General features: G+C 57.0%; 1 protein-coding gene across 5 annotated transcripts in view; it reads left to right on the forward strand.

Moving 5' to 3' along the window:
- The window catches only part of HPS1 (HPS1 biogenesis of lysosomal organelles complex 3 subunit 1), a 159,729-nt gene that overhangs the window by 33,596 nt on the left and 101,110 nt on the right, over positions 1-25,023 (forward strand). The gene's annotated exons all lie outside the window — the stretch shown is intronic.

A 25,023-nucleotide genomic window follows, 5' to 3' on the forward strand; every position in this document is an offset into this window, starting at 1 on the left:
AGGGCGGCTGTGCTGTGTGTATATAGTGTATACTGTGTGGACGGAGGGAGGTGAGGGCGGCTGTGCTGTGTGTATATAGTGTGTACTGTGTGGACGGAGGGAGGTGAGGGCGGCTGTGCTGTGTGTATATAGTGTGTACTGTGTGGACGGAGGGAGGTGAGGGCGGCTGTGCTGTGTATATAGTGTGTACTGGACGGACGGAGGTGAGGGCGGCTGTGCTGTGTGTATATAGTGTGTACTGTGCGGAGGGAGGTGAGGGCGGCTGTGCTGTGTATATATAGTGTGTACTGTGCGGACGGAGGGAGGTGAGGGCGGCCGTGCTGTGTATATATAGTGTGTACTGTGTGGACGGAGGGAGGTGAGGGCGGCTGTGCTGTGTGTATATAGTGTGGACGGAGGGAGGTGATTGCGGCTGTGCTGTGTGTATATAGTGTGTACTGTGCGGAGGGAGGTGAGGGCGGCTGTGCTGTGTATATAGTGTGTACTGTGCGGACGGAGGTGAGGGCGGCTGTTCTGTGTATATATAGTGTGTACTGTGCGGAGGGAGGTGAGGGCGGCTGTGCTGTGTGTATATAGTGTGTACTGTGTGGACGGAGGGAGGTGAGGGCGGCTGTGCTGTGTGTATATAGTGTGTACTGTGTGGACGGAGGGAGGTGAGGGCGGCTGTGCTGTGTGTATATAGTGTGTACTGTAGGGAGGGAGGTGAGGGCGGCTATGCTGTGTGTATATAGTGTGTACTGTATGGACGGAGGGAGGTGAGGGCGGCTGTGCTGTGTGTATATAGTGTGTACTGGACGGACGGAGGTGAGGGCGGCTGTGCTGTGTGTATATAGTGTGTACTGTGCGGACGGAGGTGAGGGCGGCTGTGCTGTGTGTGTATATAGTGTGTACTGTGCGGAGGGAGGTGAGGGCGGCTGTGCTGTGTGTATATAGTGTGTACTGTGTGGACGGAGGGAGGTGAGGGCGGCTGTGCTGTGTGTGTATATAGTGTGTACTGTGCGGAGGGAGGTGAGGGCGGCTGTGCTGTGTATATAGTGTGTACTGTGCGGACGGAGGTGAGGGCGGCTGTGCTGTGTATATATAGTGTGTACTGTGTGGACGGAGGGAGGTGAGGGCGGCTGTGCTGTGTGTATATAGTGTGTACTGTGTGGACGGAGGGAGGTGATGGCGGCTGTGCTGTGTGTATATAGTGTGTACTGTGCGGAGGGAGGTGAGGGCGGCTGTGCTGTGTATATAGTGTGTACAGTGCGGAGGGAGGTGAGGGCGGCTGTGCTGTGTGTATATAGTGTGTACTGTGCGGAGGGAGGTGAGGGCGGCTGTGCTGTGTGTATATAGTGTGTACTGTGTGGACGGAGGGAGGTGAGGGCGGCTGTGCTGTGTGTATATAGTGTGTACTGTGTGGACGGAGGGAGGTGATGGCGGCTGTGCTGTGTGTATATAGTGTGTACTGTGCGGAGGGAGGTGAGGGCGGCTGTGCTGTGTATATAGTGTGTACTGTGCGGAGGGAGGTGAGGGCGGCTGTGCTGTGTGTATATAGTGTGTACTGTGCGGAGGGAGGTGAGGGCGGCTGTGCTGTGTGTATATAGTGTGGACGGAGGGAGGTGAGGGCGGCTGTGCTGTGTGTATATAGTGTGTACTGTGCGGAGGGAGGTGAGGGCGGCTGTGCTGTGTGTATATAGTGTGTACTGTGCGGAGGGAGGTGAGGGCGGCTGTGCTGTGTGTATATAGTGTGTACTGTGCGGAGGGAGGTGAGGGCGGCTGTGCTGTGTGTATATAGTGTGGACGGAGGGAGGTGATGGCGGCTGTGCTGTGTGTATATAGTGTGTACTGTGCGGACGGAGGTGAGGGCGGCTGTGCTGTGTATATAGTGTGTACTGTGCGGAGGGAGGTGAGGGCGGCTGTGCTGTGTGTATATAGTGTGGACGGAGGGAGGTGAGGGCGGCTGTGCTGTGTGTATATAGTGTGTACTGTGCGGAGGGAGGTGAGGGCGGCTGTGCTGTGTGTATATAGTGTGTACTGTGCGGACGGAGGTGAGGGCGGCTGTGCTGTGTATATATAGTGTGTACTGTGCGGACGGAGGGAGGTGAGGGCGGCTGTGCTGTGTATATAGTGTGTACTGTGCGGACGGAGGTGAGGGCGGCTGTGCTGTGTGTATATAGTGTGTACTGTGCGGAGGGAGGTGAGGGCGGCTGTGCTGTGTATATAGTGTGTACTGTGCGGAGGGAGGTGAGGGCGGCTGTGCTGTGTGTATATAGTGTGTACTGTGCGGAGGGAGGTGAGGGCGGCTGTGCTGTGTGTATATAGTGTGTACTGTGCGGAGGGAGGTGATGGCGGCTGTGCTGTGTGTGTACTGTGCGGACGGAGGTGAGGGCGGCTGTGCTGTGTATATAGTGTGTACTGTGCGGAGGGAGGTGAGGGCGGCTGTGCTGTGTGTATATAGTGTGGACGGAGGGAGGTGAGGGCGGCTGTGCTGTGTGTATATAGTGTGTACTGTGCGGAGGGAGGTGAGGGCGGCTGTGCTGTGTATATATAGTGTGTACTGTGCGGACGGAGGTGAGGGCGGCTGTGCTGTGTGTATATAGTGTGTACTGTGCGGACGGAGGTGAGGGCGGCTGTGCTGTGTGTATATAGTGTGTACTGTGCGGAGGGAGGTGATGGCGGCTGTGCTGTGTGTATATAGTGTGTACTGTGCGGACGGAGGTGAGGGCGGCTGTGCTGTGTATATAGTGTGTACTGTGCGGAGGGAGGTGAGGGCGGCTGTGCTGTGTGTATATAGTGTGGACGGAGGGAGGTGAGGGCGGCTGTGCTGTGTGTATATAGTGTGTACTGTGCGGAGGGAGGTGAGGGCGGCTGTGCTGTGTATATATAGTGTGTACTGTGCGGACGGAGGTGAGGGCGGCTGTGCTGTGTGTATATAGTGTGTACTGTGCGGACGGAGGTGAGGGCGGCTGTGCTGTGTATATATAGTGTGTACTGTGCGGACGGAGGGAGGTGAGGGCGGCTGTGCTGTGTATATAGTGTGTACTGTGCGGACGGAGGTGAGGGCGGCTGTGCTGTGTGTATATAGTGTGTACTGTGCGGAGGGAGGTGAGGGCGGCTGTGCTGTGTGTATATAGTGTGTACTGTGCGGAGGGAGGTGAGGGCGGCTGTGCTGTGTGTATATAGTGTGTACTGTGCGGAGGGAGGTGAGGGCGGCTGTGCTGTGTGTATACTGGACGGACGGAGGTGAGGGCGGCTGTGCTGTGTGTATATAGTGTATACTGTGTGGACGGAGGGAGGTGAGGGCGGCTGTGCTGTGTGTATATAGTGTGTACTGTGTGGACGGAGGGAGGTGAGGGCGGCTGTGCTGTGTGTATATAGTGTGTACTGTGTGGACGGAGGGAGGTGAGGGCGGCTGTGCTGTGTGTATATAGTGTGTACTGGACGGACGGAGGTGAGGGCGGCTGTGCTGTGTGTATATAGTGTGTACTGTGCGGAGGGAGGTGAGGGCGGCTGTGCTGTGTATATAGTGTGTACTGTGCGGAGGGAGGTGAGGGCGGCTGTGCTGTGTATATATAGTGTGTACTGTGCGGACGGAGGGAGGTGAGGGCGGCTGTGCTGTGTGTATATAGTGTGTACTGTGTGGACGGAGGGAGGTGAGGGCGGCTGTGCTGTGTGTATATAGTGTGGACGGAGGGAGGTGAGGGCGGCTGTGCTGTGTGTATATAGTGTGTACTGTGTGGACGGAGGGAGGTGAGGGCGGCTGTGCTGTGTGTATATAGTGTGTACTGGACGGACGGAGGTGAGGGCGGCTGTGCTGTGTGTATATAGTGTGTACTGTGCGGAGGGAGGTGAGGGCGGCTGTGCTGTGTATATAGTGTGTACTGTGCGGAGGGAGGTGAGGGCGGCTGTGCTGTGTATATATAGTGTGTACTGTGCGGACGGAGGGAGGTGAGGGCGGCTGTGCTGTGTATATATAGTGTGCACTGTGTGGATGGAGGGAGGTGAGGGCGGCTGTGCTGTGTGTATATAGTGTGTACTGTGCGGAGGGAGGTGAGGGCGGCTGTGCTGTGTGTATATAGTGTGTACTGTGCGGAGGGAGGTGAGGGCGGCTGTGCTGTGTGTATATAGTGTGTACTGTATGGACGGAGGGAGGTGAGGGCGGCTGTGCTGTGTGTATATAGTGTGTACTGGACGGACGGAGGTGAGGGCGGCTGTTCTGTGTGTATATAGTGTGTACTGTGTGGACGGAGGGAGGTGAGGGCGGCTGTGCTGTGTGTATATAGTGTGTACTGTGCGGACGGAGGTGAGGGCGGCTGTGCTGTGTATATATAGTGTGTACTGTGCGGAGGGAGGTGAGGGCGGCTGTGCTGTGTGTATATAGTGTGTACTGTGTGGACGGAGGGAGGTGAGGGCGGCTGTGCTGTGTGTATATAGTGTGTACTGTGTGGACGAAGGGAGGTGAGGGCGGCTGTGCTGTGTATATATAGTGTGTACTGTGCGGACGGAGGTGAGGGCGGCTGTGCTGTGTGTATATAGTGTATACTGTGTGGACGGAGGGAGGTGAGGGCGGCTGTGCTGTGTGTATATAGTGTGTACTGTGTGGACGGAGGGAGGTGAGGGCGGCTGTGCTGTGTGTATATAGTGTGTACTGGACGGACGGAGGTGAGGGCGGCTGTGCTGTGTGTATATAGTGTGTACTGTGCGGAGGGAGGTGAGGGCGGCTGTGCTGTGTATATATAGTGTGTACTGTGCGGACGGAGGGAGGTGAGGGCGGCTGTGCTGTGTATATATAGTGTGTACTGTGTGGACGGAGGGAGGTGAGGGCGGCTGTGCTGTGTGTATATAGTGTGGACGGAGGGAGGTGATGGCGGCTGTGCTGTGTGTATATAGTGTGTACTGTGCGGAGGGAGGTGAGGGCGGCTGTGCTGTGTATATAGTGTGTACTGTGCGGACGGAGGTGAGGGCGGCTGTGCTGTGTATATATAGTGTGTACTGTGCGGAGGGAGGTGAGGGCGGCTGTGCTGTGTGTATATAGTGTGTACTGTGTGGACGGAGGGAGGTGAGGGCGGCTGTGCTGTGTGTATATAGTGTGTACTGTGTGGACGGAGGGAGGTGAGGGCGGCTGTGCTGTGTGTATATAGTGTGTACTGTGCGGAGGGAGGTGAGGGCGGCTGTGCTGTGTGTATATAGTGTGTACTGTATGGACGGAGGGAGGTGAGGGCGGCTGTGCTGTGTGTATATAGTGTGTACTGGACGGACGGAGGTGAGGGCGGCTGTTCTGTGTGTATATAGTGTGTACTGTGCGGAGGGAGGTGAGGGCGGCTGTGCTGTGTATATATAGTGTTTACTGTGCGGAGGGAGGTGAGGGCGGCTGTGCTGTGTGTATATAGTGTGTACTGTGCGGACGGAGGTGAGGGCGGCTGTGCTGTGTGTGTATATAGTGTGTACTGTGCGGAGGGAGGTGAGGGCGGCTGTGCTGTGTGTATATAGTGTGTACTGTGTGGACGGAGGGAGGTGAGGGCGGCTGTGCTGTGTGTGTATATAGTGTGTACTGTGCGGAGGGAGGTGAGGACGGCTGTGCTGTGTATATAGTGTGTACTGTGCGGACGGAGGTGAGGGCGGCTGTGCTGTGTATATATAGTGTGTACTGTGTGGACGGAGAGAGGTGAGGGCGGCTGTGCTGTGTGTATATAGTGTGTACTGTGTGGACGGAGGGAGGTGAGGGCGGCTGTGCTGTGTGTATATAGTGTGTACTGTGCGGAGGGAGGTGAGGGCGGCTGTGCTGTGTATATAGTGTGTACTGTGCGGAGGGAGGTGAGGGCGGCTGTGCTGTGTGTATATAGTGTGTACTGTGCGGAGGGAGGTGAGGGCGGCTGTGCTGTGTGTATATAGTGTGGACGGAGGGAGGTGAGGGCGGCTGTGCTGTGTGTATATAGTGTGTACTGTGCGGAGGGAGGTGAGGGCGGCTGTGCTGTGTGTATATAGTGTGTACTGTGCGGACGGAGGTGAGGGCGGCTGTGCTGTGTATATATAGTGTGTACTGTGCGGAGGGAGGTGAGGGCGGCTGTGCTGTGTGTATATAGTGTGTACTGTGCGGAGGGAGGTGAGGGGTGCTGTGTGTACTGTGCGGACGGAGGTGAGGGCGGCTGTGCTGTGTGTATATAGTGTGTACTGTGCGGCGGGAGGTGAGGGCGGCTGTGCTGTGTGTATATAGTGTGTACTGTGTGGACGGAGGGAGGTGAGGGCGGCTGTGCTGTGTGTATATAGTGTGTACTGTGTGGGCGGAGGGAGGTGAGGGCGGCTGTGCTGTGTATATAGTGTGTACTGGACGGACGGAGGTGAGGGCGGCTGTGCTGTGTGTATATAGTGTGTACTGTGCGGACGGAGGTGAGGGCGGCTGTGCTGTGTGTACTGTGCGGAGGGAGGTGAGGGCGGCTGTGCTGTGTATATAGTGTGTACTGTGCGGAGGGAGGTGAGGGCGGCTGTGCTGTATGTACTGTGTGGACGGAGGGAGGTGAGGGCGGCTGTGCTGTGTGTATATAGTGTGGACGGAGGGAGGTGAGGGCGGCTGTGCTGTGTGTATATAGTGTGTACTGGACGGACGGAGGTGAGGGCGGCTGTGCTGTGTGTATATAGTGTGTACTGTGCGGACGGAGGTGAGGGCGGCTGTGCTGTGTGTATATAGTGTGTACTGTGCGGAGGGAGGTGAGGGCGGCTGTGCTGTGTATATAGTGTGTACTGTGCGGAGGGAGGTGAGGGCGGCTGTGCTGTGTGTATTTAGTGTGTACTGTGTGGACGGAGGGAGGTGAGGGCGGCTGTGCTGTGTGTATATAGTGTGGACGGAGGGAGGTGAGGGCGGCTGTGCTGTGTGTATATAGTTTGTACTGTGCGGAGGGAGGTGAGGGCGGCTGTGCTGTGTGTACTGTGCGGACGGAGGGAGGTGAGGGCGGCTGTGCTGTGTATATAGTGTGTACTGTGCGGACGGAGGGAGGTGAGGGCGGCTGTGCTGTGTATATAGTGTGTACTGTGTGGACGGAGGGAGGTGAGGGCGGCTGTGCTGTGTGTATATAGTGTGTACTGTGTGGACGGAGGGAGGTGAGGGCGGCTGTGCTGTGTGTATATAGTGTGTACTGTGCGGAGGGAGGTGAGGGTGGCTGTGCTGTGTGTATATAGTGTGTACTGTGCGGACGGAGGTGAGGGCGGCTGTGCTGTGTGTATATAGTGTGTACTGTGCGGAGGGAGGTGAGGGCGGCTGTGCTGTGTGTATATAGTGTGTACTGTGTGGACGGAGGGAGGTGAGGGCGGCTGTGCTGTGTATATATAGTGTGTACTGTGCGGAGGGAGGTGAGGGCGGCTGTGCTGTGTATATATAGTGTGTACTGTGCGGAGGGAGGTGAGGGCGGCTGTGCTGTGTGTATATAGTGTGTACTGTGCGGAGGGAGGTGAGGGCGGCTGTGCTGTGTGTATATAGTGTGTACTGGACGGACGGAGGTGAGGGCGGCTGTGCTGTGTGTATATAGTGTGTACTGTGCGGACGGAGGGAGGTGAGGGCGGCTGTGCTGTGTGTATATAGTGTGTACTGTGTGGACGGACGGAGGTGAGGGCGGCTGTACTGCGTGTATATAGTGTGTACTGTGCGGACGGAGGGAGGTGAGGGCGGCTGTGCTGTGTGTGTATATAGTGTGTATACTGGACGGACGGAGGTGAGGGCGGCTGTGCTGTGTGTACTGTGTGGACGGAGGGAGGTGAGGGCGGCTGTGCTGTGTGTATATAGTGTGTACTGTGTGGACGGAGGGAGGTGAGGGCGGCTGTGCTGTGTGTATATAGTGTGGACGGAGGGAGGTGATGGCGGCTGTGCTGTGTGTATATAGTGTGTACTGTGCGGAGGGAGGTGAGGGCGGCTGTGCTGTGTGTATATAGTGTGTACTGTGCGGACAGAGGTGAGGGCGGCTGTGCTGCGTGTATATAGTGTGTACTGGACGGACGGAGGTGAGGGCGGCTGTGCTGTGTGTATATAGTGTGTACTGTGCGGACGGAGGGAGGTGAGGGCGGCTGTGCTGTGTGTATATAGTGTGTATACTGGACGGACGGAGGTGAGGGCGGCTGTGCTGTGTGTATATAGTGTGTACTGTGTGGACGGAGGGAGGTGAGGGCGGCTGTGCTGTGTATATAGTGTGTACTGTGCGGAGGGAGGTGAGGGCGGCTGTGCTGTGTGTATTTAGTGTGTACTGTGTGGACGGAGGGAGGTGAGGGCGGCTGTGCTGTGTGTATATAGTGTGGACGGAGGGAGGTGAGGGCGGCTGTGCTGTGTGTATATAGTTTGTACTGTGCGGAGGGAGGTGAGGGCGGCTGTGCTGTGTGTACTGTGCGGACGGAGGGAGGTGAGGGCGGCTGTGCTGTGTATATAGTGTGTACTGTGCGGACGGAGGGAGGTGAGGGCGGCTGTGCTGTGTGTACTGTGTGGACGGAGGGAGGTGAGGGCGGCTGTGCTGTGTGTATATAGTGTGTACTGTGTGGACGGAGGGAGGTGAGGGTGGCTGTGCTGTGTGTATATAGTGTGTACTGTGCGGAGGGAGGTGAGGGTGGCTGTGCTGTGTGTATATAGTGTGTACTGTGTGGACGGAGGGAGGTGAGGGCGGCTGTGCTGTGTGTATATAGTGTGTACTGTGCGGAGGGAGGTGAGGGCGGCTGTGCTGTGTATATAGTGTGTACTGTGCGGAGGGAGGTGAGGGCGGCTGTGCTGTGTGTATATAGTGTGTACTGTGCGGAGGGAGGTGAGGGCGGCTGTGCTGTGTGTATATAGTGTGGACGGAGGGAGGTGAGGGCGGCTGTGCTGTGTGTATATAGTGTGTACTGTGCGGAGGGAGGTGAGGGCGGCTGTGCTGTGTGTATATAGTGTGTACTGTGCGGACGGAGGTGAGGGCGGCTGTGCTGTGTATATATAGTGTGTACTGTGCGGAGGGAGGTGAGGGCGGCTGTGCTGTGTGTATATAGTGTGTACTGTGCGGAGGGAGGTGAGGGGTGCTGTGTGTACTGTGCGGACGGAGGTGAGGGCGGCTGTGCTGTGTGTATATAGTGTGTACTGTGCGGCGGGAGGTGAGGGCGGCTGTGCTGTGTGTATATAGTGTGTACTGTGTGGACGGAGGGAGGTGAGGGCGGCTGTGCTGTGTGTATATAGTGTGTACTGTGTGGGCGGAGGGAGGTGAGGGCGGCTGTGCTGTGTATATAGTGTGTACTGGACGGACGGAGGTGAGGGCGGCTGTGCTGTGTGTATATAGTGTGTACTGTGCGGACGGAGGTGAGGGCGGCTGTGCTGTGTGTACTGTGCGGAGGGAGGTGAGGGCGGCTGTGCTGTGTATATAGTGTGTACTGTGCGGAGGGAGGTGAGGGCGGCTGTGCTGTATGTACTGTGTGGACGGAGGGAGGTGAGGGCGGCTGTGCTGTGTGTATATAGTGTGGACGGAGGGAGGTGAGGGCGGCTGTGCTGTGTGTATATAGTGTGTACTGGACGGACGGAGGTGAGGGCGGCTGTGCTGTGTGTATATAGTGTGTACTGTGCGGACGGAGGTGAGGGCGGCTGTGCTGTGTGTATATAGTGTGTACTGTGCGGAGGGAGGTGAGGGCGGCTGTGCTGTGTATATAGTGTGTACTGTGCGGAGGGAGGTGAGGGCGGCTGTGCTGTGTGTATATAGTGTGTACTGTGTGGACGGAGGGAGGTGAGGGCGGCTGTGCTGTGTGTATATAGTGTGGACGGAGGGAGGTGAGGGCGGCTGTGCTGTGTGTATATAGTTTGTACTGTGCGGAGGGAGGTGAGGGCGGCTGTGCTGTGTGTATATAGTGTGTACTGTGCGGACGGAGGGAGGTGAGGGCGGCTGTGCTGTGTATATAGTGTGTACTGTGCGGACGGAGGGAGGTGAGGGCGGCTGTGCTGTGTATATAGTGTGTACTGTGTGGACGGAGGGAGGTGAGGGCGGCTGTGCTGTGTATATATAGTGTGCACTGTGTGGACGGAGGGAGGTGAGGGCGGCTGTGCTGTGTGTATATAGTGTGTACTGTGTGGACGGAGGGAGGTGAGGGCGGCTGTGCTGTGTGTATATAGTGTGGACGGAGGGAGGTGAGGGCGGCTGTGCTGTGTGTATATAGTGTGTACTGTGCGGAGGGAGGTGAGGGTGGCTGTGCTGTGTGTATATAGTGTGTACTGTGCGGACGGAGGTGAGGGCGGCTGTGCTGTGTGTATATAGTGTGTACTGTGCGGAGGGAGGTGAGGGCGGCTGTGCTGTGTGTATATAGTGTGTACTGTGTGGACGGAGGGAGGTGAGGGCGGCTGTGCTGTGTATATATAGTGTGTACTGTGCGGAGGGAGGTGAGGGCGGCTGTGCTGTGTGTATATAGTGTGTACTGTGTGGACGGAGGGAGGTGAGGGCGGCTGTGCTGTGTGTATATAGTGTGTACTGTGCGGAGGGAGGTGAGGGCGGCTGTGCTGTGTGTATATAGTGTGTACTGGACGGACGGAGGTGAGGGCGGCTGTGCTGTGTGTATATAGTGTGTACTGTGAGGGCGGCTGTACTGTGTGTATATAGTGTGTACTGTGCGGGCGGAGGGAGGTGAGGGCGGCTGTGCTGTGTGTACTGTGTGGACGGAGGGAGGTGAGGGCGGCTGTGCTGTGTGTATATAGTGTGTACTGTGTGGACGGAGGGAGGTGAGGGCGGCTGTGCTGTGTGTATATAGTGTGGACGGAGGGAGGTGATGGCGGCTGTGCTGTGTGTATATAGTGTGTACTGTGCGGAGGGAGGTGAGGGCGGCTGTGCTGTGTGTATATAGTGTGTACTGTGCGGACAGAGGTGAGGGCGGCTGTGCTGCGTGTATATAGTGTGTACTGGACGGAGGGAGGTGAGGGCGGCTGTGCTGTGTGTATATAGTGTGGACGGAGGGAGGTGAGGGCGGCTGTGCTGTGTGTATATAGTGTGTACTGTGTGGACGGACGGAGGTGAGGGCGGCTGTGCTGTGTGTATATAGTGTGTACTGTGCGGACGGAGGGAGGTGAGGGCGGCTGTGCTGTGTGTATATAGTGTGTATACTGGACGGACGGAGGTGAGGGCGGCTGTGCTGTGTGTATATAGTGTGTACTGTGTGGACGGAGGGAGGTGAGGGCGGCTGTGCTGTGTGTGTATATAGTGTGTACTGTGTGGACGGAGGGAGGTGAGGGCGGCTGTGCTGTGTGTATATAGTGTGGACGGAGGGAGGTGATGGCGGCTGTACTGTGTGTATATAGTGTGTACTGTGTGGAGGGAGGTGAGGGCGGCTGTGTAGTGTGTACTGGACGGACGGACGGACGGACGGACGGACGGAGGTGAGGGCGGCTGTGCTGTGTGTGTATATAGTGTGTACTGTGTGGACGGAGGGAGGTGAGGGCGGCTGTGCTGTGTGTATATAGTGTGTACTGGACGGAGGGAGGTGAGGGCGGCTGTGCTGTGTGTATTTAGTGTGTACTGGACGGACGGACGGACGGAGGTGAGGGCGGCTGTGCTGTGTGTATATAGTGTGTATATAGTGTGTACTGTGTGGACGGAGGGAGGTGAGGGCGGCTGTGCTGTGTGTATATAGTGTGTACTGTGCGGACGGAGGTGAGGGCGGCTGTGCTGTGTGTATATAGTGTGTACTGGACGGACGGAGGTGAGGGCGGCTGTGCTGTGTGTGTATATAGTGTGTACTGTGTGGACGGAGGGAGGTGAGGGCGGCTGTGCTGTGTATATAGTGTGTACTGTGCGGACGGAGGGAGGTGAGGGCGGCTGTGCTGTGTGTACTGTGTGGACGGAGGGAGGTGAGAGCGGCTGTGCTGTGTGTATATAGTGTGTACTGTGCGGAGGGAGGTGAGGGCGGCTGTGCTGTGTGTATATAGTGTGTACTGTATGGACGGAGGGAGGTGAGGGCGGCTGTGCTGTGTGTATATAGTGTGTACTGGACGGACGGAGGTGAGGGCGGCTGTGCTGTGTGTATATAGTGTGTACTGGACGGAGGGAGGTGAGGGCGGCTGTGCTGTGTGTATATATAGTGTGTACTGTGCGGAGGGAGGTGAGGGCGGCTGTGCTGTGTGTATATAGTGTGTACTGTATGGACGGAGGGAGGTGAGGGCGGCTGTGCTGTGTGTATATAGTGTGTACTGTATGGACGGAGGGAGGTGAGGGCGGCTGTGCTGTGTGTATATAGTGTGTACTGTATGGACGGAGGGAGGTGAGGGCGGCTGTGCTGTGTATATATAGTGTGTACTGTGCGGAGGGAGGTGAGGGCGGCTGTGCTGTGTATATATAGTGTTTACTGTGCGGAGGGAGGTGAGGGCGGCTGTGCTGTGTGTATATAGTGTGTACTGTGCGGAGGGAGGTGAGGGCGGCTGTGCTGTGTATATAGTGTGTACTGTGTGGACGGAGGGAGGTGACGGCGGCTGTGCTGTGTATATATAGTGTGTACTGTGCGGAGGGAGGTGAGGGCGGCTGTGCTGTGTGTATATAGTGTGTACTGTTGGGAGGGAGGTGAGGGCGGCTGTGCTGTGTGTATATAGTGTGTACTGGACGGACGGAGGTGAGGGCGGCTGTGCTGTGTGTATATAGTGTGTACTATGTGGACGGACTGAGGTGAGGGCGGCTGTGCTGTGTGTGTATACTGGACGGACGGAGGTGAGGGCGGCTGTGCTGTGTGTATATAGTGTGTACTGTGTGGACGGAGGGAGGTGAGGGCGGCTGTGCTGTGTGTATATAGTGTGTACTGTGTGGACGGACGGAGGTGAGGGCGGCTGTGCTGTGTGTATATAGTGTGTACTGTGCGGACGGAGGGAGGTGAGGGCGGCTGTGCTGTGTGTATATAGTGTGTATACTGGACGGACGGAGGTGAGGGCGGCTGTGCTGTGTGTATATAGTGTGTACTGTGTGGACGGAGGGAGGTGAGGGCGGCTGTGCTGTGTGTGTACTGTGTGGACGGAGGGAGGTGAGGGCGGCTGTGCTGTGTGTATATAGTGTGGACGGAGGGAGGTGATGGGGGCTGTGCTGTGTGTATATAGTGTGTACTGTGCGGAGGGAGGTGAGGGCGGCTGTGCTGTGTGTATATAGTGTGTACTGTGCGGACGGAAGTGAGGGCGGCTGTGCTGTGTGTATATAGTGTGTACTGTGTGAACGGACGGAGGTGAGGGCGGCTGTGCTGTGTGTATATAGTGTGTACTGTGCGGACGGAGGGAGGTGAGGGCGGCTGTGCTGTGTGTATATAGTGTGTATACTGGACGGACGGAGGTGAGGGCGGCTATGCTGTGTGTATATAGTGTGTACTGTGCGGACGGAGGTGAGGGCGGCTGTGCTGTGTGTACTGTGCGGAGGGAGGTGAGGGCGGCTGTGCTGTGTATATAGTGTGTACTGTGCGGAGGGAGGTGAGGGCGGCTGTGCTGTATGTACTGTGTGGACGGAGGGAGGTGAGGGCGGCTGTGCTGTGTGTATATAGTGTGGACGGAGGGAGGTGAGGGCGGCTGTGCTGTGTGTATATAGTGTGTACTGGACGGACGGAGGTGAGGGCGGCTGTGCTGTGTGTATATAGTGTGTACTGTGCGGACGGAGGTGAGGGCGGCTGTGCTGTGTGTATATAGTGTGTACTGTGCGGAGGGAAGTGAGGGCGGCTGTGCTGTGTATATAGTGTGTACTGTGCGGAGGGAGGTGAGGGCGACTGTGCTGTGTGTATATAGTGTGTACTGTGTGGACGGAGGGAGGTGAGGGCGGCTGTGCTGTGTGTATATAGTGTGGACGGAGGGAGGTGAGGGCGGCTGTGCTGTGTGTATATAGTTTGTACTGTGCGGAGGGAGGTGAGGGCGGCTGTGCTGTGTGTATATAGTGTGTACTGTGCGGACGGAGGGAGGTGAGGGCGGCTGTGCTGTGTATATAGTGTGTACTGTGCGGACGGAGGGAGGTGAGGGCGGCTGTGCTGTGTATATAGTGTGTACTGTGCGGACGGAGGGAGGTGAGGGCGGCTGTGCTGTGTGTATATAGTGTGTACTGTGTGGACGGAGGGAGGTGAGGGCGGCTGTGCTGTGTGTATATAGTGTGTACTGTGTGGACGGAGGGAGGTGAGGGCGGCTGTGCTGTGTGTATATAGTGTGGACGGAGGGAGGTGAGGGCGGCTGTGCTGTGTATATAGTGTGTACTGTGCGGACGGAGGGAGGTGAGGGCGGCTGTGCTGTGTATATAGTGTGTACTGTGTGGACGGAGGGAGGTGAGGGCGGCTGTGCTGTGTGTATATAGTGTGTACTGTGTGGACGGAGGGAGGTGAGGGCGGCTGTGCTGTGTGTATATAGTGTGGACGGAGGGAGGTGAGGGCGGCTGTGCTGTGTGTATATAGTGTGTACTGTGCGGAGGGAGGTGAGGGTGGCTGTGCTGTGTGTATATAGTGTGTACTGTGCGGACGGAGGTGAGGGCGGCTGTGCTGTGTGTATATAGTGTGTACTGTGCGGAGGGAGGTGAGGGCGGCTGTGCTGTGTGTATATAGTGTGTACTGTGTGGACGGAGGGAGGTGAGGGCGGCTGTGCTGTGTGTATATAGTGTGTACTGTGTGGACGGAGGGAGGTGAGGGCGGCTGTGCTGTGTATATATAGTGTGTACTGTGCGGAGGGAGGTGAGGGCGGCTGTGCTGTGTGTATATAGTGTGTATTGTGCGGAGGGAGGTGAGGGCGGCTGTGCTGTGTATATAGTGTGTACTGTGCGGACGGAGGGAGGTGAGGGCGGCTGTGCTGTGTGTATATAGTGTGTACTGTGTGGACGGAGGGAGGTGAGGGCGGCTGTGCTGTGTGTATATAGTGTGTACTGTGCGGAGGGAGGTGAGGGCGGCTGTGCTGTGTGTATATAGTGTGTACTGTATGGACGGAGGGAGGTGAGGGCGGCTGTGCTGTGTGTATATAGTGTGTACTGGACGGACGGAGGTGAGGGCGGCTGTTCTGTGTGTATATAGTGTGTACTGTGCGGAGGGAGGTGAGGGCGGCTGTGCTGTGTGTATATAGTGTGTACTGTGCGGAGGGAGGTGAGGGCGGCTGTGCTGTGTGTATATAGTGTGTACTGTGTGGACGGAGGGAGGTGACGGCGGCTGTGCTGTGTATATATAGTGTGTACTGTGCGGAGGGAGGTGAGGGCGGCTGTGCTGTGTGTATATAGTGTGTACTGTTCGGAGGGAGGTGAGGGCGGCTGTGCTGTGTGTATATAGTGTGTACTGGACGGACGGAGGTGAGGGCGGCTGTGCTGTGTGTATATAGTGTGTACTGTGTGGACGGACGGAGGTGAGGGCGGCTGTGCTGTGTGTATATAGTGTGTACTGTGTGGACGGAGGGAGGTGAGGGCGGCTGTGCTGTGTGTATATAGTATGTACTGTGTGGACGGACGGAGGTGAGGGCGGCTGTGCTGTGTGTATATAGTGTGTACTGTGCGGACGGAGGGAGGTGAGGGCGGCTGTGCTGTGTGTATATAGTGTGTATACTGGACGGACGGAGGTGAGGGCGGCTGTGCTGTGTGTATATAGTGTGTACTGTGTGGACGGAGGGAGGTGAGGGCGGCTGTGCTGTGTGTATATAGTGTGGACGGAGGGAGGTGATGGGGGCTGTGCTGTGTGTATATAGTGTGTACTGTGCGGAGGGAGGTGAGGGCGGCTGTGCTGTGTGTATATAGTGTGTACTGTGCGGACGGAGGTGAGGGCGGCTGTGCTGTGTGTATATAGTGTGTACTGGACGGACGGAGGTGAGGGCGGCTGTGCTGTGTGTATATAGTGTGTACTGTGTGGACGGACGGAGGTGAGGGCGGCTGTGCTGTGTGTATATAGTGTGTACTGTGCGGACGGAGGGAGGTGAGGGCGGCTGTGCTGTGTGTATATAGTGTGTATACTGGACGGACGGAGGTGAGGGCGGCTGTGCTGTGTGTATATAGTGTGTACTGTGTGGACGGAGGGAGGTGAGGGCGGCTGTGCTGTGTGTGTATATAGTGTGTACTGTGTGGACGGAGGGAGGTGAGGGCGGCTGTGCTGTGTGTATATAGTGTGGACGGAGGGAGGTGATGGCGGCTGTACTGTGTGTATATAGTGTGTACTGTGTGGAGGGAGGTGAGGGCGGCTGTGCTGTGTGTATTTAGTGTGTACTGGACGGACGGACGGAGGTGAGGGCGACTGTGCTGTGTGTATATAGTGTGTACTGTGTGGACGGAGGGAGGTGAGGGCGGCTGTGCTGTGTGTATATAGTGTGTACTGTGTGGAGGGAGGTGAGGGCGGCTGTGCTGTGTGTATTTAGTGTGTACTGTGCGGAGGGAGGTGAGGGCGGCTGTGCTGTGTGTATATAGTGTGTACTGTGCGGAGGGAGGTGAGGGCGGCTGTGCTGTGTGTATATAGTGTGTACTGTGTGGACGGAGGGAGGTGAGGGCGGCTGTGCTGTGTGTATATAGTGTGTACTGTGCGGACGGAGGTGAGGGCGGCTGTGCTGTGTGTGTATATAGTGTGTACTGTGCGGACGGAGGGAGGTGAGGGCGGCTGTGCTGTGTGTATATAGTGTGTACTGTGTGGACGGAGGGAGGTGAGGGCGGCTGTGCTGTGTGTATATAGTGTGTACTGTGCGGAGGGAGGTGAGGGCGGCTGTGCTGTGTGTATATAGTGTGTACTGTATGGACGGAGGGAGGTGAGGGCGGCTGTTCTGTGTGTATATATTGTGTACTGTGCGGAGGGAGGTGAGGGCGGCTGTGCTGTGTATATATAGTGTTTACTGTGCGGAGGGAGGTGAGGGCGGCTGTGCTGTGTGTATATAGTGTGTACTGTGCGGAGGGAGGTGAGGGCGGCTGTGCTGTGTATATATAGTGTGTACTGTGCGGACGGAGGTGAGGGCGGCTGTGCTGTGTGTATATAGTGTGTACTGTGCGGAGGGAGGTGAGGGCGGCTGTGCTGTGTGTATATAGTGTGTACTGTGTGGACGGAGGGAGGTGAGGGCGGCTGTGCTGTGTGTATATAGTGTGTACTGTGCGGAGGGAGGTGAGGGCGGCTGTGCTGTGTATATAGTGTGTACTGTGCGGACGGAGGTGAGGGCGGCTGTGCTGTGTATATATAGTGTGTACTGTGTGGACGGAGGGAGGTGAGGGCGGCTGTGCTGTGTGTATATAGTGTGTACTGTGTGGAGGGAGGTGAGGGCGGCTGTGCTGTGTATATAGTGTGTACTGTGCGGAGGGAGGTGAGGGCGGCTGTGCTTTGTGTATATAGTGTGTACTGTGTGGACGGAGGGAGGTGAGGGCGGCTGTGCTGTGTGTATATAGTGTGTACTGTGCGGAGGGAGGTGAGGGCGGCTGTGCTGTGTATATATAGTGTGTACTGTGCGGAGTGAGGTGAGGGCGGCTGTGCTGTGTGTATATAGTGTGTACTGTGCGGAGGGAGGTGAGGGGTGCTGTGTGTACTGTGCGGACGGAGGTGAGGGCGGCTGTGCTGTGTGTATATAGTGTGTACTGTGCGGAGGGAGGTGAGGGCGGCTGTGCTGTGTGTATATAGTGTGTACTGTGTGGATGGAGGGAGGTGAGGGCGGCTGTGCTGTGTGTATATAGTGTGTACTGTGTGGGCGGAGGGAGGTGAGGGCGGCTGTGCTGTGTGTATATAGTGTGTACTGGACGGACGGAGGTGAGGGCGGCTGTGCTGTGTGTATATAGTGTGTACTGTGCGGAGGGAGGTGAGGGCGGCTGTGCTGTGTGTACTGTGTGGACGGAGGGAGGTGAGGGCGGCTGTGCTGTGTGTATATAGTGTAGACGGAGGGAGGTGAGGGCGGCTGTGCTGTGTGTATATAGTGTGTACTGTGCGGAGGGAGGTGAGGGCGGCTGTGCTGTGTGTATATAGTGTGTACTGTGCGGAGGGAGGTGAGGGCGGCTGTGCTGTGTGTATATAGTGTGTACTGTGCGGACAGAGGTGAGGGCGGCTGTGCTGTGTATATAGTGTGCACTGTGCGGACGGAGGGAGGTGAGGGCGGCTGTGCTGTGTATATATAGTGTGTACTGTGCGGAGGGAGGTGAGGGCGGCTGTGCTGTGTGTGTATATAGTGTGTACTGTGTGGACGGAGGGAGGTGAGGGCGGCTGTGCTGTGTGTATATAGTGTGTACTGTGCGGAGGGAGGTGAAGGCGGCTGTGCTGTGTATATAGTGTGTACTGTGCGGACGGAGGTGAGGGCGGCTGTGGTGTGTATATATAGTGTGTACTGTGTGGACGGAGGGAGGTGAGGGCGGCTGTGCTGTGTGTATATAGTGTGTACTGTGTGGACGGAGGGAGGTGATGGCGGCTGTGCTGTGTGTATATAGTGTGTACTGTGCGGAGGGAGGTGAGGGCGGCTGTGCTGTGTATATAGTGTGTACTGTGAGGACGGAGGTGAGGGCGGCTGTGCTGTGTGTATATAGTGTGTACTGTGTGGACGGAGGGAGGTGAGGGCGGCTGTGCTGTGTGTATATAGTGTGGACGGAGGGAGGTGAGGGCGGCTGTGCTGTGTGTATATAGTGTGTACTGTGCGGAGGGAGGTGAGGGCGGCTGTGCTGTGTGTATATAGTGTGTACTGTGCGGACGGAGGTGAGGGCGGCTGTGCTGTGTATATATAGTGTGTACTGTGCGGAGGGAGGTGAGGGCGGCTGTGCTGTGTGTATATAGTGTGTACTGTGCGGAGGGAGGTGAGGGGTGCTGTGTGTACTGTGCGGACGGAGGTGAGGGTGGCTGTGCTGTGTGTATATAGTGTGTACTGTGCGGAGGGAGGTGAGGGCGGCTGTGCTGTGTGTATATAGTGTGTACTGTGTGGACGGAGGGAGGTGAGGGCGGCTGTGCTGTGTGTATATAGTGTGTACTGTGTGGGCGGAGGGAGGTGAGGGCGGCTGTGCTGTGTGTATATAGTGTGTACTGGACGGACGGAGGTGAGGGCGGCTGTGCTGTGTGTATATAGTGTGTACTGTGCGGACGGAGGTGAGGGCGGCTGTGCTGTGTGTACTGTGAGGAGGGAGGTGAGGGCGGCTGTGCTGTGTATATAGTGTGTACTGTGCGGAGGGAGGTGAGGGCGGCTGTGCTGTGTGTACTGTGTGGACGGAGGGAGGTGAGGGCGGCTGTGCTGTGTGTATATAGTGTGGACGGAGGGAGGTGAGGGCGGCTGTGCTGTGTGTATATAGTGTGTACTGGACGGACGGAGGTGAGGGCGGCTGTGCTGTGTGTATATAGTGTGTACTGTGCGGACGGAGGTGAGGGCGGCTGTGCTGTGTGTATATAGTGTGTACTGTGCGGAGGGAGGTGAGGGCGGCTGTGCTGTGTATATAGTGTGTACTGTGCGGAGGGAGGTGAGGGCGGCTGTGCTGTGTGTATATAGTGTGTACTGTGTGGACGGAGGGAGGTGAGGGCGGCTGTGCTGTGTGTATATAGTGTGGACGGAGGGAGGTGAGGGCGGCTGTGCTGTGTGTATATAGTGTGTACTGTGCGGAGGGAGGTGAGGGCGGCTGTGCTGTGTGTATATAGTGTGTACTGTGCGGACGGAGGTGAGGGTGGCTGTGCTGTGTGTATATAGTGTGTACTATGCGGACGGAGGTGAGGGCGGCTGTGCTGTGTATATAGTGTGCACTGTGCGGACGGAGGGAGGTGAGGGCGGCTGTGCTGTGTGTATATAGTGTGTACTGTACGGACGGAGGTGAGGGCGGCTGTGCTGTGTGTATATAGTGTGTACTGTGCGGAGGGAGGTGAGGGTGGCTGTGCTGTGTGTATATAGTGTGTACTGTGTGGACGGACGGAGGTGAGGGCGGCTGTGCTGTGTGTATATAGTGTGTACTGTGTGGACGGAGGGAGGTGAGTGCGGCTGTGCTGTGTATATATAGTGTGTACTGTGCGGAGGGAGGTGAGGGCGGCTGTGCTGTGTGTATATAGTGTGTACTGTGCGGAGGGAGGTGATGGCGGCTGTGCTGTGTGTATATTGTGTGTACTGTGTGGAGGGAGGTGAGGGCGGCTGTGCTGTGTGTATATAGTGTGTACTGGACGGACGGAGGTGAGGGCGGCTGTGCTGTGTGTATATAGTGTGTACTGTGTGGACGGACGGAGGTGAGGGCGGCTGTGCTGTGTGTATATAGTGTGTACTGTGCGGACGGAGGGAGGTGAGGGCGGCTGTGCTGTGTGTATATAGTGTGTATACTGGACGGACGGAGGTGAGGGCTGCTGTGCTGTGTGTACTGTGTGGACGGAGGGAGGTGAGGGCGGCTGTGCTGTGTGTGTATATAGTGTGTACTGTGTGGACGGAGGGAGGTGAGGGCGGCTGTGCTGTGTGTATATAGTGTGGACGGAGGGAGGTGATGGCGGCTGTGCTGTGTGTATATAGTGTGTACTGTGCGGAGGGAGGTGAGGGCGGCTGTGCTGTGTGTATATAGTGTGTACTGTGCGGACGGAGGTGAGGGCGGCTGTGCTGTGTGCATATAGTGTGTACTGTGTGGACGGAGGGAGGTGAGGGCGGCTGTGCTGTGTATATATAGTGTGTACTGTGCGGAGGGAGGTGAGGGCGGCTGTGCTGTGTGTATATAGTGTGGACGGACGGAGGTGAGGGCGGCTGTGCTGTGTGTATATAGTGTGTACTGTGCGGAGGGAGGTGAGGGCGGCTGTGCTGTGTGTATATAGTGTGTACTGTGCGGAGGGAGGTGAGGGCGGCTGTGCTGTGTGTATATAGTGTGTACTGTTCGGAGGGAGGTGAGGGCGGCTGTGCTGTGTATATAGTGTGTACTGTGTGGACGGACGGAGGTGAGGGCGGCTGTGCTGTGTGTATATAGTGTGTACTGTGCGGACGGAGGGAGGTGAGGGCGGCTGTGCTGTGTGTATATAGTGTGTATACTGGACGGACAGAGGTGAGGGCGGCTGTGCTGTGTATAATGTGTGGACGGAGGGAGGTGATGGCGGCTGTACTGTGTGTATATAGTGTGTACTGTGTGGAGGGAGGTGAGGGCGGCTGTGCTGTGTGTATTTAGTGTGTACTGGACGGACGGACGGAGGTGAGGGCGGCTGTGCTGTGTGTATATAGTGTGGACGGAGGGAGGTGAGGGCGGCTGTGCTGTGTGTATATAGTGTGTACTGTGTGGAGGGAGGTGAGGGCGGCTGTGCTGTGTGTATTTAGTGTGTACTGGACGGACGGACGGAGGTGAGGGCGGCTGTGCTGTGTGTATATAGTGTGTACTGTGTGGACGGAGGGAGGTGAGGGCGGCTGTGCTGTGTGTATATAGTGTGTACTGTGCGGACGGAGGTGAGGGCGGCTGTGCTGTATGTATATAGTGTGTACTGGACGGACGGAGGTGAGGGCGGCTGTGCTGTGTGTATATAGTGTGTACTGGACGGACGGAGGTGAGGGCGGCTGTGCTGTGTGTGTATATAGTGTGTACTGTGTGGACGGAGGGAGGTGAGGGCGGCTGTGCTGTGTGTATATAGTGTGTACTGTGTGGACGGAGGGAGGTGAGGGCGGCTGTGCTGTGTGTATATAGTGTGTACTGTGCGGAGGGAGGTGAGGGCGGCTGTGCTGTGTGTATATAGTGTGTACTGTATGGACGGAGGGAGGTGAGGGCGGCTGTGCTGTGTGTATATAGTGTGTACTGGACGGACGGAGGTGAGGGCGGCTGTTCTGTGTGTATATAGTGTGTACTGTGTGGAGGGAGGTGAGGGCGGCTGTGCTGTGTGTGTACTGTGCGGAGGGAGGTGAGGGCGGCTGTGCTGTGTATATATAGTGTGTACTGTGCGGACGGAGGTGAGGGCGGCTGTGCTGTGTGTATATAGTGTGTACTGTGCGGAGGGAGGTGAGGGCGGCTGTACTGTGTGGACGGAGGGAGGTGAGGGCGGCTGTGCTGTGTGTATATAGTGTGTACTGTGCGGAGGGAGGTGAGGGCGGCTGTGCTGTGTATATAGTGTGTACTGTGCGGACGGAGGTGAGGGCGGCTGTGCTGTGTGTATATAGTGTGTACTGTGCGGAGGGAGGTGAGGGCGGCTGTGCTGTGTGTACTGTGTGGACGGAGGGAGGTGAGGGCGGCTGTGCTGTGTGTATATAGTGTGTACTGTGGAGGGAGGTGAGGGCGGCTGTGCTGTGTGTATTTAGTGTGTACTGGACGGACGGAGGTGAGGGCGGCTGTGCTGTGTGTATATAGTGTGTACTGTGTGGACGGAGGGAGGTGAGGGCGGCTGTGCTGTGTGTATATAGTGTGTACTGTGCGGACGGAGGTGAGGGCGGCTGTGCTGTGTGTATATAGTGTGTACTGGACGGACGGAGGGAGGTGAGCGCGGCTGTGCTGTGTGTGTATATAGTGTGTACTGTGTGGACGGAGGGAGGTGAGGGCGGCTGTGCTGTGTATATAGTGTGTACTGTGCGGACGGAGGGAGGTGAGGGCGGCTGTGCTGTGTGTATATAGTGTGTACTGTGTGGACGGAGGGAGGTGAGGGCGGCTGTGCTGTGTGTATATAGTGTGTACTGTGCGGAGGGAGGTGAGGGCGGCTGTGCTGTGTGTATATAGTGTGTATACTGGACGGACGGAGGTGAGGGCGGCTGTGCTGTGTGTATATAGTGTGTACTGTGTGGACGGAGGGAGGTGAGGGAGGCTGTGCTGTGTGTGTATATAGTGTGTACTGTGTGGACGGAGGGAGGTGAGGGCGGCTGTGCTGTGTGTATATAGTGTGGACGGAGGGAGGTGATGGCGGCTGTACTGTGTGTATATAGTGTGTACTGTGTGGAGGGAGGTGAGGGCGGCTGTGCTGTGTGTATTTAGTGTGTACTGGACGGACGGACGGAGGTGAGGGCGGCTGTGCTGTGTGTATATAGTGTGTACTGTGTGGACGGAGGGAGGTGAGGGCGGCTGTGCTGTGTGTATATAGTGTGTACTGTGTGGAGGGAGGTGAGGGCGGCTGTGCTGTGTGTATTTAGTGTGTACTGGACGGACGGACGAAGGTGAGGGCGGCTGTGCTGTGTGTATATAGTGTGTACTGTGTGGACGGTGGGAGGTGAGGGCGGCTGTGCTGTGTGTATATAGTGTGTACTGTGCGGACGGAGGTGAGGGCGGCTGTGCTGTGTGTATATAGTGTGTACTGGACGGACGGAGGTGAGGGCGGCTGTGCTGTGTGTGTGTACTGTGCGGACGGAGGGAGGTGAGGGCGGCTGTGCTGTGTGTATATAGTGTGTACTGTGTGGACGGAGGGAGGTGAGGGCGGCTGTGCTGTGTGTATATAGTGTGTACTGTGCGGAGGGAGGTGAGGGCGGCTGTGCTGTGTGTATATAGTGTGTACTGTATGGACGGAGGGAGGTGAGGGCGGCTGTTCTGTGTGTATATAGTGTGTACTGTGCGGAGGGAGGTGAGGGCGGCTGTGCTGTGTATATATAGTGTTTACTGTGCGGAGGGAGGTGAGGGCGGCTGTGCTGTGTGTATATAGTGTGTACTGTGCGGAGGGAGGTGAGGGCGGCTGTGCTGTGTATATATAGTGTGTACTGTGCGGACGGAGGTGAGGGCGGCTGTGCTGTGTGTATATAGTGTGTACTGTGCGGAGGGAGGTGAGGGCGGCTGTGCTGTGTGTATATAGTGTGGACGGAGGGAGGTGAGGGCGGCTGTGCTGTGTGTATATAGTGTGTACTGTGTGGACGGAGGGAGGTGAGGGCGGCTGTGCTGTGTGTATATAGTGTGTACTGTGCGGAGGGAGGTGAGGACGGCTGTGCTGTGTGTATATAGTGTGTACTGTATGGACGGAGGGAGGTGAGGGCGGCTGTTCTGTGTGTATATAGTGTGTACTGTGCGGAGGGAGGTGAGGGCGGCTGTGCTGTGTGTATATAGTGTGTACTGTTCGGAGGGAGGTGAGGGCGGCTGTGCTGTGTGTACTGTGCGGAGGGAGGTGAGGGCGGCTGTGCTGTGTATATAGTGTGTACTGTGCGGATGGAGGTGAGGGCGGCTGTGCTGTGTATATATAGTGTGTACTGTGTGGACGGAGGGAGGTGAGGGCGGCTGTGCTGTGTGTATATAGTGTGTACTGTGTGGACGGAGGGAGGTGATGGCGGCTGTGCTGTGTGTATATAGTGTGTACTGTGCGGAGGGAGGTGAGGGCGGCTGTGCTGTGTATATAGTGTGTACTGTGCGGAGGGAGGTGAGGGCGGCTGTGCTGTGTGTATATAGTGTGTACTGTGTGGACGGAGGGAGGTGAGGGCGGCTGTGCTGTGTGTATATAGTGTGGACGGAGGGAGGTGAGGGCGGCTGTGCTGTGTGTATATAGTGTGTACTGTGCGGAGGGAGGTGAGGGCGGCTGTGCTGTGTGTATATAGTGTGTACTGTGCGGACGGAGGTGAGGGCGGCTGTGCTGTGTATATATAGTGTGTACTGTGCGGAGGGAGGTGAGGGCGGCTGTGCTGTGTATATATAGTGTGTACTGTGCGGAGGGAGGTGAGGGCGGCTGTGCTGTGTGTTTATAGTGTGTACTGTGCGGAGGGAGGTGAGGGGTGCTGTGTGTACTGTGCGGACGGAGGTGAGGGCGGCTGTGCTGTGTGTATATAGTGTGTACTGTGCGGAGGGAGGTGAGGGCGGCTGTGCTGTGTGTACTGTGTGGACGGAGGGAGGTGAGGGCGGCTGTGCTGTGTGTATATAGTGTGGACGGAGGGAGGTGAGGGCGGCTGTGCTGTGTGTATATAGTGTGTACTGGACGGACGGAGGTGAGGGCGGCTGTGCTGTGTGTATATAGTGTGTACTGTGCGGACGGAGGTGAGGGCGGCTGTGCTGTGTGTATATAGTGTGTACTGTGCGGAGGGAGGTGAGGGCGGCTGTGCTGTGTATATAGTGTGTACTGTGCGGAGGGAGGTGAGGGCGGCTGTGCTGTGTGTATATAGTGTGTACTGTGTGGACGGAGGGAGGTGAGGGCGGCTGCGCTGTGTGTATATAGTGTGGACGGAGGGAGGTGAGGGCGGCTGTGCTGTGTGTATATAGTGTGTACTGTGCGGAGAGAGGTGAGGGCGGCTGTGCTGTGTGTATATAGTGTGTACTGTGCGGACGGAGGTGAGGGTGGCTG

This window comes from Ranitomeya imitator, chromosome 2, assembly GCF_032444005.1.
Source record: "Ranitomeya imitator isolate aRanImi1 chromosome 2, aRanImi1.pri, whole genome shotgun sequence".
NCBI classification, from domain to species: Eukaryota; Metazoa; Chordata; class Amphibia; order Anura; family Dendrobatidae; genus Ranitomeya; species Ranitomeya imitator.